The 17,447-nt window shown below is 41.3% G+C and overlaps 1 protein-coding gene across 1 annotated transcript in view; it reads left to right on the top strand.

The window, feature by feature from the left end:
- The window catches only part of KLF13 (Kruppel like factor 13), a 28,590-nt gene that overhangs the window by 1,611 nt on the left and 9,532 nt on the right, over window positions 1-17,447 (top strand). The gene's annotated exons all lie outside the window — the stretch shown is intronic.

Here is a 17,447-nt window from a genome sequence, read left to right as displayed (position 1 = left end):
CAGTCAGACGGGGACACCAAAAATTGAGGAGAGTGGTCTCTGCTGAAGGCACAACCACAGCACATCTGCTGAGGCACCACAGCGACCAGAGCAGCTTGTGCCAGGTTCCACTGCCTGATTCCAGACAGCACATTAGTTCACTGGGATGTACAGTCAGTTCTCTTGGAAGGAGCAGTAAGAAAGAGATCCCCAGAACTAAACATGACTTAGCAACTCCTGAACGGTTTTAGCTCAGAGGTGTCAACCTCACCCACCTGGCCAGACCTTCAGTGTCCCTTCGGATTTTCCTGTTGCCTTCCTGAGATAAAGCAAGAGCCATTCTAATTTGAGGGCATGTTTTGCTCTCTGGGGGAGAGAAGAAAGCCCCATCAAGTCTGAGCGTATGGATGGACAATTCCCCGTGGCACACAGCCAAAGGAACAGCATGTTCCTGGCACCCCAGGCAGCGTGTCCTGCTTTGCACTGTGTAACTGCTTTTTGCCGCCTTGGGAGCTACACAGAAAAGGTGCTTCCACTTGGCTTGCAGGGAATTGTCTCCGTTAATTTTCAGTTCTTTTGCATTCTTATTGCTGGCATTTGCCATTGTCCTGAAAGCGAAAGATAAATTTAGCGATGTTCCTGGGCTCCCAAAGCAAGCGGAGCCCAAGAAGGGAACTCGTGTCCCTGATAAAGCGGAGGGCTGGGCATGGGGAGAGGAGGGAGGGCAGAGCCGGCGGGGAGTGCCGGCACGGCGGAGTCATTCGGGGACGCTGGCTCGCCTCCAAGTTCTCTGATTTTTTCTTTTTCCCTTTTTTTTTTTTTTAACTCTTAATTTCCTGTATATTTTCCATGTCTGTAGGGCTCGATTGGCTATTGCTGTAGCTAATGGCACAGAGAAGAGAGCATGTGCGTGTGTCTGAGAGCTAAAGGAAAAGCAGGGAAGGGACTGTTTTTGCCCAGGGAGTGGCGAGACCCTCGGGGACTACAGCTTCTTTGTTTTCTTTCGTCTCCAGTGTCTGTGTGGGAAGCTTTAAGCAAAGCTGCCAAGTTTCCCTCCTCATTGGCAACAGGTCTGTCTCTGTTTGGATTGAGTTTTAAACAGGCTTAAATGCCTCTTACTCCCCTTCCAGAATGTTTTCTAAGGTGTTGGGATTTTTTTTCTGTCTTTAAAAGAAATTGTGACAGGCTTGAAAAAAGTTTGTAAGACACTAAGACTTAAAAGCTAATAGAACAAGTGATGACTTCCAGGACTAGCAAATGTTTGCTTTTACGAAACACATAATGGGTTTTACTGATGTAGAACGAGGGGTTTGGGTCTCCTGTGCTTTCCAGTGATCCTGAACTAGCTGAGTAAGGCATCAGTGTACCCGTGTGTCAGATGGGTAAGGGGATGGGTGTCCACCTCACCTGTGAAAGGACACCGGGGACACAGGGAAGCTGCTTTAAACACCAACCCAAAGAGCTGCCAAACCTGTTTACTAAGAAACAGTCAAAAACCTCTGCTGTGGAGTGGAGCTTCTTCCATTGCTGTATGACCAGGTGAGCTGGTATTCAGGGGTGAGCTGAAGGCTGAGAACAGTACTGCAGGCTAGAGATGATGATCATGCAAGAGGTACTTGAACAGAGCAGTTTATGACCTGCTTTAGAATCTTCCTTGTCCTTGTCTGCTGCTGTGCTCAGAAACTAAGGACTTTGCTCTTCATGCTTGGAGGAAGGATAGATCCTTGACCTTGTGGTATGGCAAAGAGATACAGAGCTTTCCAAATACTCCTGGGTCAAATCCAGCCCACGCTGATAGGGGCTGAGAGCTGGTAGCGTTTTCCAGCTGTTTGGTGCCCTGTGTGAAATCCTTCTGATAGTTATAGCTAGATTTCAGTGCTCAGTTATCTAAAGCAAAAACCATAGTGCAGAGGATGCTAATTATCTTATTTAAAGCAAAGGAAGTAGCATCTGCCTTTTATCCTCTACTCAGAGTACAACAAAGTTTTAGAATTAAGTACTTGATTAGCACAAACTGTGGTGGGCTGGTTTCTGGTGCACTTCTTTGGTACTCCAGTGGCTAAGATGTCTCAGCCTTATGAATACTTCGTCTTTATTAAATTGCAAAGCCTTGCACCAGGCAGAAAACATTTGTCACCAAAATCTTTACTGTTCTCTCCACCAGCTTTCAAAGTTCCCCTTCCCCTACGTGTCTTTTCACATTTATGTTTTCCACCCTACTTTCTCACTGGATGTCCCGGAGTTCAACATAATCATCAGCCACACAGCCCTTGAACCAGGAGGTTATATGCGGTGTCGGAGGTAGATGGCAAGTCCAAATTCTTGTCCAGTAAGGTTCCTGTGAGTCTCAGAAGGTGTGTTGTGGTGCACAGATACAGTGCCCTGTTTGTCCAAGCTATACTGACCCCACTGATACAGAGAGTTTAATTTCCATACTGGTTTTAAAAATTCTCTCCACTCCTGAGAAAATTCATAAACACAAAGGACTTTCAGAAAATCAGATAAATCAGACTAAGTTGTCCTTCCTCTAAGCAGGTTTTCATCACAAAGGTTTGGAAATTTTCCGAGTCATTGGAAACCACTTTGTCTCTTGATGCACCAGTGGGCAGAGGGAGACAGTGCAGAGCCTGATAGCAATCCACAGGCTACAATCTTATAAAGCATTTTCCAGGACTACTACGTTCTGAAGAAGTTGTAGAGAGCCCCAACTTACTGCATTATACCATGCATTTATATGTAGAAAAACAGACTGGATTTGGGCCAGGGATCACAAGAATCCTGTATTGCAGCTCCTCTCCGCTCACTGTGACCTCTCAAGCTTTTAGCCATCTTCATTAGCATGGCATCGTGAATGCAGAGATTAAACAAAATAAACCTTTGTTTAATTCCATCCTTCTAAAGTCAGTCATCCCACTCACTAAGCAGCACATCATAATAGGAACAGCTTTTCAGGAAGTCATCAGAACTAAATGAGTTTGCACAAATTAGCATAAACTTCTGGAGATGTGGGCACCAGTCTCAGTCTGGAGTCTTAGTATGGGAGAGTTTTGCAGCAAAACAACTTGTGGGCCTTGTGGCTTAACAGTGGCTCCTCTGTACTACTGCTAAACTGGCTCTACGTGGCTGTTGGGGCACAGGAAGAAGAGAAGGCCTAATTATATGACCCTTGCTCATAGATGTCAGGTTAGGACTCACCCAAGAGAAAGTGGTCAAGACCTGTGTCAGTCTCTATCTTGCAGAGTGAGCTTGGGCAGCTCTGTATTCTCTGCTTAGCCTTACAGTTAGGGAGGTTTTGTTATTTGGCATCTGTTGTTTTTAGTCTAACCCTTATTCCTGAAATATTGGTTGAATTAAAATAGGTAGAAAAGACTGATTCATTTCCATTCCCTTGTAAAGAAGTTTTCATTCTTTACATTAAATCTCTATAAGCACATTTTTGAGGACAACACTAATGAACCCGGATGAAAAAAGTTATTTTTTAGCTTACGTGCTCTTTTATTGCATCAATTATTTTATCTTGTTTCCCTAGGCAACATTTTTCTCATTATTTTGTAGCTGAGATATGTGAAAATGGAGAATTTAATAACGTATTTGGTATTTGAAAGCAATCTGAGAAATGAAGCTATCAAACCTCATTGTGACAAGTATGACAACAGCATAACAATTGGGCTGGACAAACTGGAGTAGAATACAGCCTGTGCTCAAGTTGGTAAAGAGGCCTTTATATAAAGTACAGATAATGTGTTTTGAACAGGGGCTTGGATTTCACTTTCAGTTCTAGTATTACGTTAACACAAAGAGTAAAGCACAGCTTCCTCTAAGTTCTGAATGAAGATGCAATCTGTGTGTGTGAAAAAACCAATTAACCAAGCAAGTTCTTGTATCAGTGAAATAAAGTTCATATTCCGTTTTAGCACCTGGCATTTACCAGAAACATGGCTAGTTAGCCAAAACCCATGAGGTTTCCTTTAGCTTGCCTTAGGCACACACTGACTCCCGAAGGGCTCACGTTGCAGCAAGGACGCAGTGCTTGTGGAGACCCAAGGCTTTGCAGGAAAAGATTACCAGAGGAGAAACCTAATCTAATGCCTTCAGTGCCTGCAGATAGCTCTTGTACAGCAGGATGAAATGAGTGGGTACTAGGGCTTTAATCCATCCTCTGCTGAGCTGCCATTTGGGCTGCTCTGCATGCCAGGACTTCTGGGGAGCTGCACTCCCTCTGAACAGGATGCCGGTGGAAATTGGAAAGGCCTTTCTCCACTGCTGATCTTCCACAGGCCAAAGGCCAGACTAAATGAATTCGTCCCTCTGCATGTTGGGCCTCCTGGTTTTGAAGTTGTTGTGTTACAAGTTAGAAAGGGCTCTCAGGCTCTGCATGCTCATCTCACTCACTGCAGTATGCCCAGCTCAGCCAAAAGCTGCAGCGTGCCTCTGGGCTGGTGTGCTCCCTAACTGCCCTCCACTTCCTCACTTTGCTGACTGCATCAAAATCTTTTCTCTAAAGTTTGACTCTGAGATGGGCCCAAATGGTGGCTTCTGGACGGATTCAAATGCTGGCCTCATGAAACAGTTCTTTCCAGCCTGAGCCATAAGCACTTTTTCTGAGCGTTAAGAAGTTCAGCAGCCTGCTCCTACTTTTTTCCTGAAAACTGATAATCTTAAGTGTCCTTTAATAAGCCTATATTTTTAGAGGCAATACAGATTTGTAAAGCATTGTTGGTGTTTCCTCCGAGAGAGCTTTGCAACTTCTTACTTCCTCTAAGAAAATTTCAACACATTAAAAAGGCAGTAGAAAACATAGAACAGCTTGCTTTAGAGCCCTGCCCGAGTCCCCACCCTAACATGCAGTTCCCAAGACTGAGGTTCTAAGCCTGGATCAAACAGTTTATGTTCATGGAAGATAACAAATATCATATAAGCTATAAGTTTCTTAATGTTAAAGTATTTGAAATAAGGACAGGGCATAAATTTTTTAAAAGAGTAGGTAAATTTTAAAACTTACATGTTTCAAAAGGAACTCAAGTCAGGAAGAAAAGCTGAACTACTCCTACTCGCTCCTTTTACATGACTGCTTTAAGACTGAATAACAGGATTCAGTTAATTCAGTGCAAAAAGTTAGGGTTAAATGGTGAATCCAATAGGCTGACAACTGTATTGTTATACAGGTTTTTCCGTGAAAGGCTTCCCTTTTTTTTTTCAGTTCCCTCCTTTTTCTCCTCAGTCTTTATGGAAATTTTAATCATGCAGAAGTCACCGAAATAAAGTTTCTGATCACAGTGTACAGAATTTGGGTATTGTAGCTCAAAAGCATTTAAAGTAAAGCAGTACTTATTATTGTAATAACTGTACCTCATGGAAACTCAGAAACAGTACAGAATTCTCTCTCCACAAACCATTCAAACCATTTTTCTTCTGGCGTGGAGGTGGGACTGGTGTCCAGTGTGATGAACCTTATTAATCCTGGAAGCAGTGAGGGTGGGTGACCTTCCCGTTGTCTTCCTCATCCTAGACACTGGTAGTAGCACTTTCCTTCTCAGTAGCAAGACCTAAATCTTACAGATAGTTTGAGGTAAACCAGCAAACAAGCTTTTGAGTGAATGGATGATTGCAATTTCCAGCCCTGTGGAAAGAAAAGTGTTCAGAATGATCTGTAGAAGATTTTTCTGCAGTAGCACATCTTTCTCTTCAGGACACTGGCAAGTGTATGTGACGTAAATTGTGCATAAACAAATCTTTTGCTAAACTGGAGTTCTTTATGAAACAAACTCACAGTTTGATTCCATCTGAAAAGAAGGCACCTTTAACCATTTAAAATACAACTGTTCCATTGTGTTTTTGTCTGGCTGAACATGATTATGGCACGTCCAAGAGCAGAAACCTGGAACTTGTTTATATTGGACATGTAGTTTCTAGTTCTGTTTTATAAGTTAAGCATGTTCCAACTTCTCCCCTGCCCCCTTCCAGTCTTGGATCAGCTGTCTGGAAGTCGGTGCTGACAGAGCCAAAAAAATACTCTGCTGTTCAGATGCTGGACAACTTTTGAAGGGTCCTTTCTGTAGAATTTCTATAGGTATACTTTTTTCCCTTTGTTACCCACTTGGCTTTTATTAGGTAGATTTGTATGGGCAGTGAGATCATTATCTTGCTGTGTTCAGTTTAACAATAGCTAGACAATGTGGGTTATTTAAGTGCAGGCACTGAAGTCAGACACACATATCCTGTACTTTTCAGGTCTTGCAGATTCAGCAGATCTTACAGAGCCTCCACTTAATATAAAAGAGAGGTTTTTAAAAGTTCAAAGTGCCACCGTTGTGGTTACTCGTAGAAAAACGACCTCAGAAGCTTTTTTGCAGCCCTAACATAAAAAGCATTTACTAACCAGGAACTTGGCACAAGTCAAATGGTATTAAAGTAAGCATATCCTGAAATGACCTCTAGTGCAAGGGAAAGATTTTCTGTAATCAGTTACAGCACTTTTGTAGTGCTCTCAGGAATTACAGGCAAAATATTTGTACTGGGTATCTGCTGCATTGCAGCCAATGGACCAATAGATCCATCCTTAGATTTACTGCACACTCTATTTCTACCAGACAGCTCTCTTATTATTCAGTTATAAGTTATATAAGTTTTGGAATCGAGGCACCTGGAAAACTCCCACGAGAGAGCATTGTGTCGCTGCTGCATGTGTGGCATCTTTCCATCAGCCTTGGTGCTGCAGCCAGCTCAGGTGTACCTGGACAGCAAACACCCAAACAGGATGGACATGCTGGTTATGTCCTTACTGTCCACAACAGCTGCTTCTAAAACTGGTAAAGGAGAGAGGCAGAAATGCCACCTCTTCCAGAGGGATGTATTGAGCTTTTTAAACTAAACAGCTGTAAGTATTCCCAGTAGAGGAACTTAGAATGGAGCCAGCTGAAAAGGATTAGAACATGACAGCCTAGTCCATCTTCACATCTTTCCTGCAAAATTTTGTGAAGTGGTGAAACGGTTCATTAATAGATCAGAGAAACATTTATTTTGCCCTTTGGAGGTAAATAAATGAAATTACATTGGTACAAATTTATATACTAGACTGGGACTTTACAGATTCTTGCAAAACCTCACAGTTGCATGCAAGGCTCTCCTGTATTCTTAGTCTGGTAGTTTAGGCCTTATCCTGCTGTAACAAATATGAACAGGGATGCTCCTAAAATCTCACAAAACCACAGACTGATTCTTGTAAGGGCTCATTGAATTTGCAGTCTCTTTTAAATGCCAGCAGAAGGACTGCAGATGAGCTTTAATACAGGAGGGCATTGGTAGTTCTTGATTGTTCTGGCAATTGATGTATTTTCCAAACCTTATGTGAATTGTGTGCAGCTTTCATATGCATGTGAAACTCTGACTAGAGCACAGAGAGCCTTGTAAGTCAATGGAGACTTCATTTGGTGCATGTATGTCTACAAGCAGTGCCCATAGAATGGTTGGACTCACTGGATAATAAATCCAGGCTGTATTCATAATTATATCTTTTAAATTCTCAGAACATGGCCAAAACAAAACCGAATTTCTTAGATATCCCAAAGGATTACTTTCTGCCAGGATTCTCATTAATACATTTTTCGCCTTTGTGCAAAGATGTACCATATTTACACCTTCCATTTGCCCCAAATTTCATCATTAAAAACATATGAATTCTTCTCACTAACATTTTAGAAATAGTCTTTCTCAGACCGTCAACATTTGGAATCAAATTCTAGCATAAATAGAAATGTAGGAGCAAAATTATGAGCAACCAGAAAAGCAAATGCTTTGGAATTTATAGATGGCCCTGCATAGCAGTATTAGCATAAAAAGACTTATTAGAAATGGATTTAAAAGCTTGAGTTTTCAGAAGCGACAGAGAAGATAGAAAATTTGGTCATGGTAATTCTAATTATTGATTACTAATTTTAATAGATGCTATGGTGAACTATAGATGCTATCTAGAACTATAGAATCAGTTTTACTTCCACCTATATGATATGATATGAGGTAAGACTATCTCTAGCTAATTACCTACCCCTTGTCTAAAAAAACCTCTGTCAGTGTCCTTATAAGGAAACATATTTTTTTTAAGCACAGAATTTTGTGTTTCATTTGGAAAGAAATCTCCTCCTCTCCCTACCACCTGCAAATATAGTAAACATTGCATTCATAAGACACATAAAAGTGTTTTTGTACACAGTTAAAGATAACTTTTAATGAACCCTAACTCTGATTCTGCCCCTCCTACTTGTGCTGGTGAGGCTTTGAAGGGGGAACAGGGCTCTTGCAGCTCTGTATCTCAGCATTGCCCAGGTAGTGGGATGTGTTGCCTGGAGGGAGAATTGTCCCTTTACCCACTATCTCCACTGTTACCTGCTCTGCAGAATACCTGACATTGGTGACAAGGTAAGTTTTCAAAAGGCTGCCACGAACCTTGCCCCAGACTTCTCTAGCTGGGCAGTGTACAGCTGGAATGCATTCAGGAACATGACTGTCAGACACCTCACACTACACTGAGAATCTGCAGAGCTCTTACTCCATAATGCAGAGACAAAGCTCTAATGAGAAACAGCTTTTAAAGACTGCTTGTCAAAGTATAGCTGTTCAGCACCAGCATCTTCTGTGCAAAGTCTCAGGCAGTCCCCAAAGGGATGTTCTTTTTAAAAAACACCCAAAAAGAACAGAACATCTTGTCATTCCGTTCTTACCCCAGATCAGTACTTGGAACGCACTGATAGTTCAAGTAAGCAGTGTGGACTAGGCAAACACAGCTCTTCTCTCCAACCCTACACTCTCACCTGACTCACACCACAAGGTCCTAGGTGGTGAAGGGCTACATTTTTAGAGACTTTTTGCTAACATTGCTGACAGGTGAAAACTCATATAGAACTCGCCTGTTTTCTCTGCACTTCTGCAATGTGATTTTTTTGAGCAGTGTGGCCTCTGGAGAAAAACAGTATCACTGACCTTATCTAGACAAAGTCATCTCTGTAATGATACACTATTTTAAACCTGCATTTTTCACTCGATACTTCCTCTTCTCTTCCCTGTCATTTAAAATGAGATTATTTAATAGGCTGCTGTTAATTCCATGGTTTTAGGGCTCTGTAACACAAAAAAATCATAGTTCTGCTCTTTCACTATGTTTGATAGGTTAATAAGGATTTGAGTACTTTCTCTCCTCTCAGTCTAACACCAAGCCTCAGTGAAAGAACCCTTCACTTTTCATGTCCTCATCTTGACTGGTGTTCTTACAGACTGTTTACAGGAAAATAATTCCATTTTTATATGCAATAGACTGCTTCCTCTTGAACGTACAAATAGCTAGATTAATTTTTGTCACTAAGGCAAAAATTACTAAAATTTATATTTTGTAACTAAGAACATAATAAATTACAGGAAAGGTCTGAGAGATTTCTATCTGGTTGGTCCTTTGCTTTTGTAATGAATTCCTAAAAAAGCAGCTATGCTTTCTGAGGTTTTATCATCGATACCCGAATTTGTGCTGCTAAGGTTAGCATTTGTGGGTGGGTTACAGACTAATTTGTTTGGAACAGCATATGACACCTGTGCTGAACTTCTGTGCAAATGTTTGCTTAAAGCTTCTTTCCAAAAGCCAGCTCTGTTGTGTACAGTGTGTCCTTGGAGACATCCAAGTTCCATTTCTCTATTGCATACATATACACTGCAAACTGGATATGAGCACTGTTGTTTGCAGGAGTCTCAAACTCACTTGGCAGAAGCCACATTTCTCTGGTGTTGGCACCCAAATTGCTTTCTTGGATGTTTTGATGACTTTCTTACAGAAAGGCAAGGAAGTGATGTGATTGATATACTTGATAGTTTTTGTTCTTTGAATGCAGGGGAGGAACTGAGCTCCACTCTCATTCTGCAAGTGATCACATAACTGTCTTCTCAACAGTAAAGAGGCTGTACCGTCCTCGTGGGTGCACTGCAAGGTCCGTGTATTCCCCGTATGTTCTGACACACTTTCCATTTGAGTTCATTCCTTGCTGTTCCAAGGACAAACACAGTAGGAACAACAGTAACTTTCACTGCACAACCGTATTTCACTTGAAAATCAAACTATTTTTGGGTATTTTAATATCTCATTTTAAAAAAATACACAAACAGTCCTGAGTTCCTAGGCCAAGCTTGTGTCCGACTCTTCTGATTATGAAACAAAGCTCCTTCCCATCTGTACACAACTCCAGTGACACAACAGTAGTCAGTGAATAATCAACTCTAACACTTCGGCTTCTGTGTTACTTTTTGTGTGAGCATTCCTTGTATCCAGTTCCTTCTCCTGTGTTAAACCATGGGATTATGCCCTAGCTGCCTCACGCAGAGTGGTAAATTTATTCTCCTAACAGCATTTACAGCCTTGAGTTGTAGAATGAAGGGGTTATACTGAAAAGGTGATTTTCAATGTGCATCAATGAGCATGGGGACAGCATGGGGTATACAGCTTTACAGTGCTTAGCTTATGTATCTTCTGCAAAAAATGCTAAATGTATACCTGTTTGTGTGCAGTGTAATGATGTAGCATTATTCCTAAGATTCAGCTTTTCTCCTACTTGTCCATTATTCACAAACCCTAAAATTGAGCTGTAAAAACTTATTTTCAAAAAAAAGTAGAAACAAGTTCCGAGTGTTGGCTGAAAATCAAGTACAAAATACTTTGTGCCTCACGTCTTTTGGTAGGAATAATAAGCTGTCCCATTTGGCACTGTTAAGCTGAAACAGCAGTAGCTGCATCATCTCAATCGCCCAACGCTGTCAGGATACAACACAACTTATGAAGTTGCAATTCCTGTTTTCTCTGGGTTTATTTACAGTCAGTCTGTTGTAACAGAACCTCCTGATTACTCAAGGTTATGAACCTTGCAGTTCTTCCTTCTGCAGTTACTGAATCCCAGCCCAAGACCCCTCATGGCTTCCAGAGCTGGGCTCAGCAGGAGCTGAGGAAGTCAGGTTCAAATCATTTTATGGTTCTCAGATTTAGGACTAGATTGACCAAGAGTCCAAATGGAAGAACAGCAGGGAACTTGTGTGATCTTTCTCAAAGTAAAAATTATACCCTGTATATCGGGTTTTGGAGCTAGCCTGCAGACTTACATGGCAGTGGTATCTTCTAGAATTTCACACTAATAGTGCATTTCTTACTATATTTCACAGAACTTTTCCATAACAGAAAGCTTCTCCTGAAAAATCTTTGGCCGCAGTAAAATCCTGTATTTTACAGAGTATTTCATTAGCCCCTCTGCTTCAGGCAAGCCAAGTATGGTCAACCAATATCCTGCAAACATAGGGAACAGGTGCTCCACCTCAAAAAGCCAGCAGGTTTCTTCTCCTTGCCTGGTGTTAAATGTTCTTAAATGAAGAATTGTAGCAGAGCAGGAAGAAATGTCCTGAGGCACTAGTAATTTATGTTTTGGGAAGTAATAGGCATCTTGCTATTACAACATATCTGCCTTTGCAGTATTGCATTTTTATTTACATTTTTATTACATTTGCATTTTTACCTGACATGTATGACCTGTAGAATTCAGAATCTCGGCTAAAGAATCACACAGTGGAATGGTTTACATGTCAACAGACTTTTAAAGTATGTAGAGAGAAAATGGTGGCTGCTGGGAAGCCCTTCTAGCACGATTCCTATGTACAAGCCACATTCTGCAGTGAGGCATAACTGGGTTTAATGCTAGACTGCTCTGTAAAGGCAAACAGTGAAGACATGGCTGCAGCATGTAAGGGAAGACAGAGTTGCTAAAGAGGCCATGATGTATATATGCACCTTTTAGGAAATTTCAACGTAGTAAAGGTGTTCCTTTCAATACTACTTTGAAAAGGAAAGTAGTGAAAGTATTATTTTCTTTTGAAGAAAGGAATCCAGTTGATTTCTGTATGCGAGTACATGGTGAGATAGTTGCTTGAGAACACCTCTCTGTTTTTGAGTTGTATACATTATATGTACCAAGATGCCCTTGACAAAGCTGTCTTTGAAATATGTGTGTTCTCTGTAAGATCTTTTTGGTCCTGTTCCACATCCAGAGTCACACTCAGATAACAGGCTCATGACTCGTATCCTCCACCACCACCACCGGCTTCCTTCGTCCCTTCCCAGCCCTGGCCATGGCCTGTGCCGTGTCACACCCAGCTGGGGAGCACAGGCAGAGCACGTGGAGCTCCCTGGAGCTGAGCTGAGGGGGTGGTACACCGGGGCGTTCGTGCTCAGAGAAATGGGGCTGTAGCAGCAATGCTCTTCCACTGCAGGCTAATAAAACAGCCTGTCTTCTGTCACAGGATGGGACCTGGGACCTGGGAAGGGACCTGGACATTCCTGAAGCCTTGCAGGCTTAGAGAGAAGTGGCAGGTCTATCTCAGAAGGAATGCTAAGGGAATCGCACTGCAACAACTTATTACTGACAATTTATTTCTATTTTGAATAAAATACGGCCAAGGTGGTAACACATGCTTTCAGAAACAGCTTGAGACATTTGGATAGGAGCCTGATTTTTCAAAAGCTTGAGTGTACAGCCCTATGAGTTCACTCTGGTGATTAAAGCATTAAGGAAGTCAAAATTAAGAGACAATCAGTGATAAGTGTTGAAAACCTTCTCTTATTTATTTTCTGCTTCTATATGAGAATGAGGCCTAGATGTGTATGTACTTACAAACATTTGTAGTTTTAAAGAATTAACACATGAGAAAGGCTGAAAAAAGATGAAACTAGAAAGGAGCAGGTAACTGGTGTTCTTTTTTCCTTTTCACACAGCTGTGGTTGAAGGAGACTGATAGATCAGGAGATGCAAAATAAACAGGGAAGGTATTGTCAGAATATGAGACTTGCAAAAGATTGAATGTTGAACTGCAACTGTTGTCTTTTCTAAAAAAAATTGACCTCTCTTAAAAGTGAGCACATTAGAATATAAGCACAACTGTTGTCACAGAATCTGATTCCTTTATTAAAACCAAAACCTGAAGCCCAGTTTAAACAGGAAGTGTGGCTTTACAATCTGGGCAGACGAATTTGAGGTGTATGCAGTGGGGTTATGCATACCTTGAAGGGTAGCTGCCTGGTGTCAATCAACGGATTTACTGTTTGATTATCAGCCCATAAAACTACTTTCCAGAGCTGCCTGTTCCCTCAAGCTGGATGCTTAACATGGTCATTGGCAGATGCTGCTCATAAACTACTTCAACACCACCTTGCTCTCTGGCAAACAATCCATCCAAGAATGGGAATAAAATAACAGGAAATCCCCACTCCCTCTCTCTTCCATACAGTTGCAATAAACTCTCAGTATCAGATTTTTCACTCAGCTTTACTGCTTTAACTGTACTTATAAATGCTGAAGTTCCATGTTTCATGCACGCTGTGTTACTGTGAGGTTGTTGATTAAACAGTTCAAAAGTTCACAAAGAGACATTTCACAGTTAGAGCCAAAGACAACTTTACTAACTTCTGTTTGCTTGGCTTCTAGCAAAGTGAAATCTCATCCTGTCCCCAGATCCTGGGAGATGCTGTGCACATAAAATGTCGTAACTTACCCTCAAGGTCTGTGCACTTCAGTTGGAGGCAGATGACATTCAACATTTTCCAGAATTCGGATAAATAAAGTACAGGTCTCTGTTTAGATGAATAATCCTTTAGTCTGTTATTTTGCATAGTGGGACAACCTTTGATAGGCTTTGCTTTTACAAGCACTGTTCTCTTTTTAGTAGAATAGAATAATAAAAGAATCATTGATATGTCAACAGAAAAAACTGATTCATGGGGTCATGATTCCTCCTTTGCAGTTATTCACACAAGTGCTGGGGCAGAACTCACAAGAGCCAAAGTGGCATGATTTCAGCATGAATTCATCCATAGTTCACACCAGATTAACATAATTTGTCATTACCTATTTAATTGCTCTCCCACTTAAAACATTACAATTGAACCAGAGATTGGGAGTATTACCATGCAAAGTTTCTGAAAGCCACCACAAAAAAGAATTTGTGAGGTCGACTTCCATTGAAAGCAGCCTAAACATCTACAGAAGTCGTTTCTGTGGTCATGGTACAGACAGGGATGGTTTATGATGTTTCAATTTGATTTCAAACATTGTTGCAATACAAGCATGTTCAGATTCAAGTTTTTAGGTTTGATCTAATTTTTAAGTTCCTGTCTCAGATTAAAATTTCAGACCATCCAAGTAAGCTAACTAAATTTTCCAGCAAGGACTAGGTAACAGTATTTTCAGAGAGAGAAGACCTGTGCATTTTTAGACCAGCAAGGAGTAACCTGTGTCCCACACTGAAAGCTGAGGGAAGAAAGGTCATCAAACTGATGAAGAAAGGAGCACAGTTGTCTGTGGGGATTGTTCACAAGAGAATCGCCAAAAAAAGTTACAACTTTAAGAAATCACCACGTGGCATTTTTTTTTTCTGCCATTTGACCTACTGGTTAATTGTGCTACATGTCTAATTTCTCTGTGTGATGAGCACACCATGGGACTGACAGTTTGGCAGCCCGTGAGCTCTGCTGGGACATAACCCCGGGTTTCACAAAGAGGTAGCACAGACTGGGAGAAGAGGGGGAACTCTCCTACCCTGAGACTGTAACCTTTTTTTCCACTGTAAGGAGTGAGCTGAAGAAGGCCAGGTTGCCAAGGAGGATACTGCTCTAGAGCTCCCATGGAGCTGCTGACACTCAGATGTCAGATCTGGAGCTGTTCTGAGTTTGCAGAGCAATTCTGAGGTAGCACAGGAAAGATCCAGACAGCAGTTTGTAATGGAAACCTCGTGTTTCTGTTGGTACCTTAACTACACGTTCCCTGTAGATGCCTTTGGGTCCATTGTTTCAGCTATAAGTAAGATGTTTTTTCTCCTGGAGGAGGAAGAATCAAGTCTGAGGAGTTTGTTTTCTTGGCTTCAGTTGCTGTCTGCATAACATTGTCATTAATCACCTTATTTGCTCTAACAGAGGGTGAGTGCTGCAGCCGAAATCATCAGCTTGTAGCAGACAACAAATCAGCATGTTGCCATGTTGCAACAGGAGGGACATGAGACTGCAGATGGCTAAACAGACCTCAGGCCAGCAAGTATATTCATCAAGGTCCACATTATTACTTGAAAGTTTTAACTGGTCTCATTTGATAAAAGCACTGTGCTTATTATTATATACATTTGGAGAACCCTCCTCTAGTCCTTTGCCACTTTAAAAGGTTTGAATTGGCTCTCCAACATGACAGAAAAAGAAAAAATCCCACATACCTTCATGGATGTTAGTCTCCGTTATGTTTTAAGAGGCCAGACTTCTCTGGCCTATGCTGAAGACAATCTTCGTATGTAAGGAATGAAAAGAGCCTCTTAAACAACAAGGTTTTGGCTCAAGGCAAGAATTCTAGGCAGAAATTCCTTTGCTGGGATGATGCAATGGGTCGGATTTTCTGATTAGCACATAGATTTTTCGGTGTTTCAACTCCAGTGTTCTTTTCAAGTATATTTGTTTAAAAGTATAATTGACCAATGGAAAAGGAAAAAATTCCCCCATCTTTTAGTTTTGTCATTCGGTAATACCCAGCTGTGTTCAGAGGTTCTATTTACAGTGTTTATTTTCTACTCACAATAGATGTTTTAATAATCATCCTTCTTTATTACATTCATAGATGTGAGTAGAGCAAACTAGAGAAATACAGTAAATAAAGGGCTACTGTACTAAGCCTCAGAGTTCCCCTCTTTGCAAAGTGTGATACTTCAGTGTGGTTTGCAAATGACACAAAGCCAAGACGCATCTTCCTTTCCCCAGAATTCATCACTTCATCATTTCAGCAGAACACAATTTAATTATCTGGAATTTAAGTGCAAAGGCAAAGGGTCAGCTATTGATCTCCGTTCTTGGAACAAGCCACAGGAGAGACAAAATCAAGTGAAAGTTGCTGCTCTTTTAAATTAGTGAATTTGAGCTGTTTTACTGAGAACTGGTCTAGGATTTAATGCCTCTGAGATAATGAGACCCAGGAAGAGTTTTAGGCTTACTGAGCAGAAATTAAATACAGCAACTGCAGGTGCTTAAGTCTGACAGAAAAACCAACATTTAGTTTGTATTGTTTTAGCGCATAAGCTCTTTGACACTGAGGCTGTTGCCTTTCATTTTTAAGTTAGGCCTGTCATTGGTATTCAGTAAAAGAGCATTATTTACCCATAGGTTCCAGCAAGAGAGTGAAAAAAGGCTGCTTTTATAACAGGATGTGGCAAAAATCCATGTAAACAAAGGCACTGCACTTAATGGAAGCAGGATCGATAGGAGTTATCCCTGTGGGGCAGACAGGGCCCATTCCAGTCTGCACACTCCCCTAGATGTAGAAGTTGTCTCTGCCAGGCAGGAGAGGTTTCCAGCCTCATGGGTATGCAATGGCTCACATATCTCTCTTGTATGGAGGGTCTCCATTTTGGTCCCATGTCAGAACTTTTGGGAAAGAGAGTGAAATAGTGAACTTTAGGCTTCAGACTTAAGACAAAATCTCCAAAGAGCAGCATTAGATAACAATGATAAATCCATATAGAACTATAAGGAGACTTCTACCTTATCTTTGAAATTGGATACATTGTAAACACCATCTCATACAATTGTGCAAATTACCATTTACCTTTGTAAGAGAAAACTGAAGTTTTGTTTACTCACAGCTTTACAGACTAAGAGGTATTGCTGTAGTGCTTTTGAAGTGTACTTGCTATTAGTGCAGTCACATAGCAAAACTACAGCAAATATGACGGAAAAGGGTCAAGAGAAATATTATTTATGTTGACTTTGACAAGGCCATCTGGAAGCTGTAATGCAGTAACAGCAGTAATGCAGTTGCTGTCACAAAGTTGTGCATTGCTTTTTCTAGTCATGCAAAGAAAACTTTACCTGCCCTGGGAGATGTGGGTAATGAAATACTTCTGTGAGAAGAAAACATATGTGTGCATCTCTTCCTTACCTTACATGGCTAACCTGAACACCCCCAGTACCAATGAGAACTGACATCCAAAAGGACCTGCTATTACTGCATTTGGATATGATCAGTAACTCCCCCAGGAACACTTTGCTAAGAATTTGGAGCTGTTTTGCTAAATTTCAGTGCTTTAGATACTAACAAGAATATTGCTTCTTCAACATCTCATCATGGCTCCCAGCAGTGTTGTGATGGGAGGCTGGGGAGGGCAGCAAAACCAAGGATGCCCTCACCTCCCTTCACTAAGTGAAGTCCCATCATTTTGCTGGCAGCTCCAGGCAGCCTGTGACCCTTGGTTAGAAGAATGACGAGGAATCCCTAAGCCATAGGAGTGTTTTAGACATTACACAGATCTCTGTATGCTTGCTCTCCCTTTCTCAGCCTTTAGCTTCACAGTTGTCTTTCTGCTAGCTTTTCTACTGCACTGGATTCTACTGATGTCTCAAGCCATGAGATGCACACATACATGCCGAA

Source organism: Corapipo altera, unplaced genomic scaffold, assembly GCF_003945725.1.
Source record: "Corapipo altera isolate COAL_440 unplaced genomic scaffold, ASM394572v1 308, whole genome shotgun sequence".
Classification (NCBI taxonomy): Eukaryota; Metazoa; Chordata; class Aves; order Passeriformes; family Pipridae; genus Corapipo; species Corapipo altera.
The sequence above is the reverse complement of the archived record's forward strand: the minus strand, read 5'-3'. Positions and strand labels throughout refer to the sequence as shown.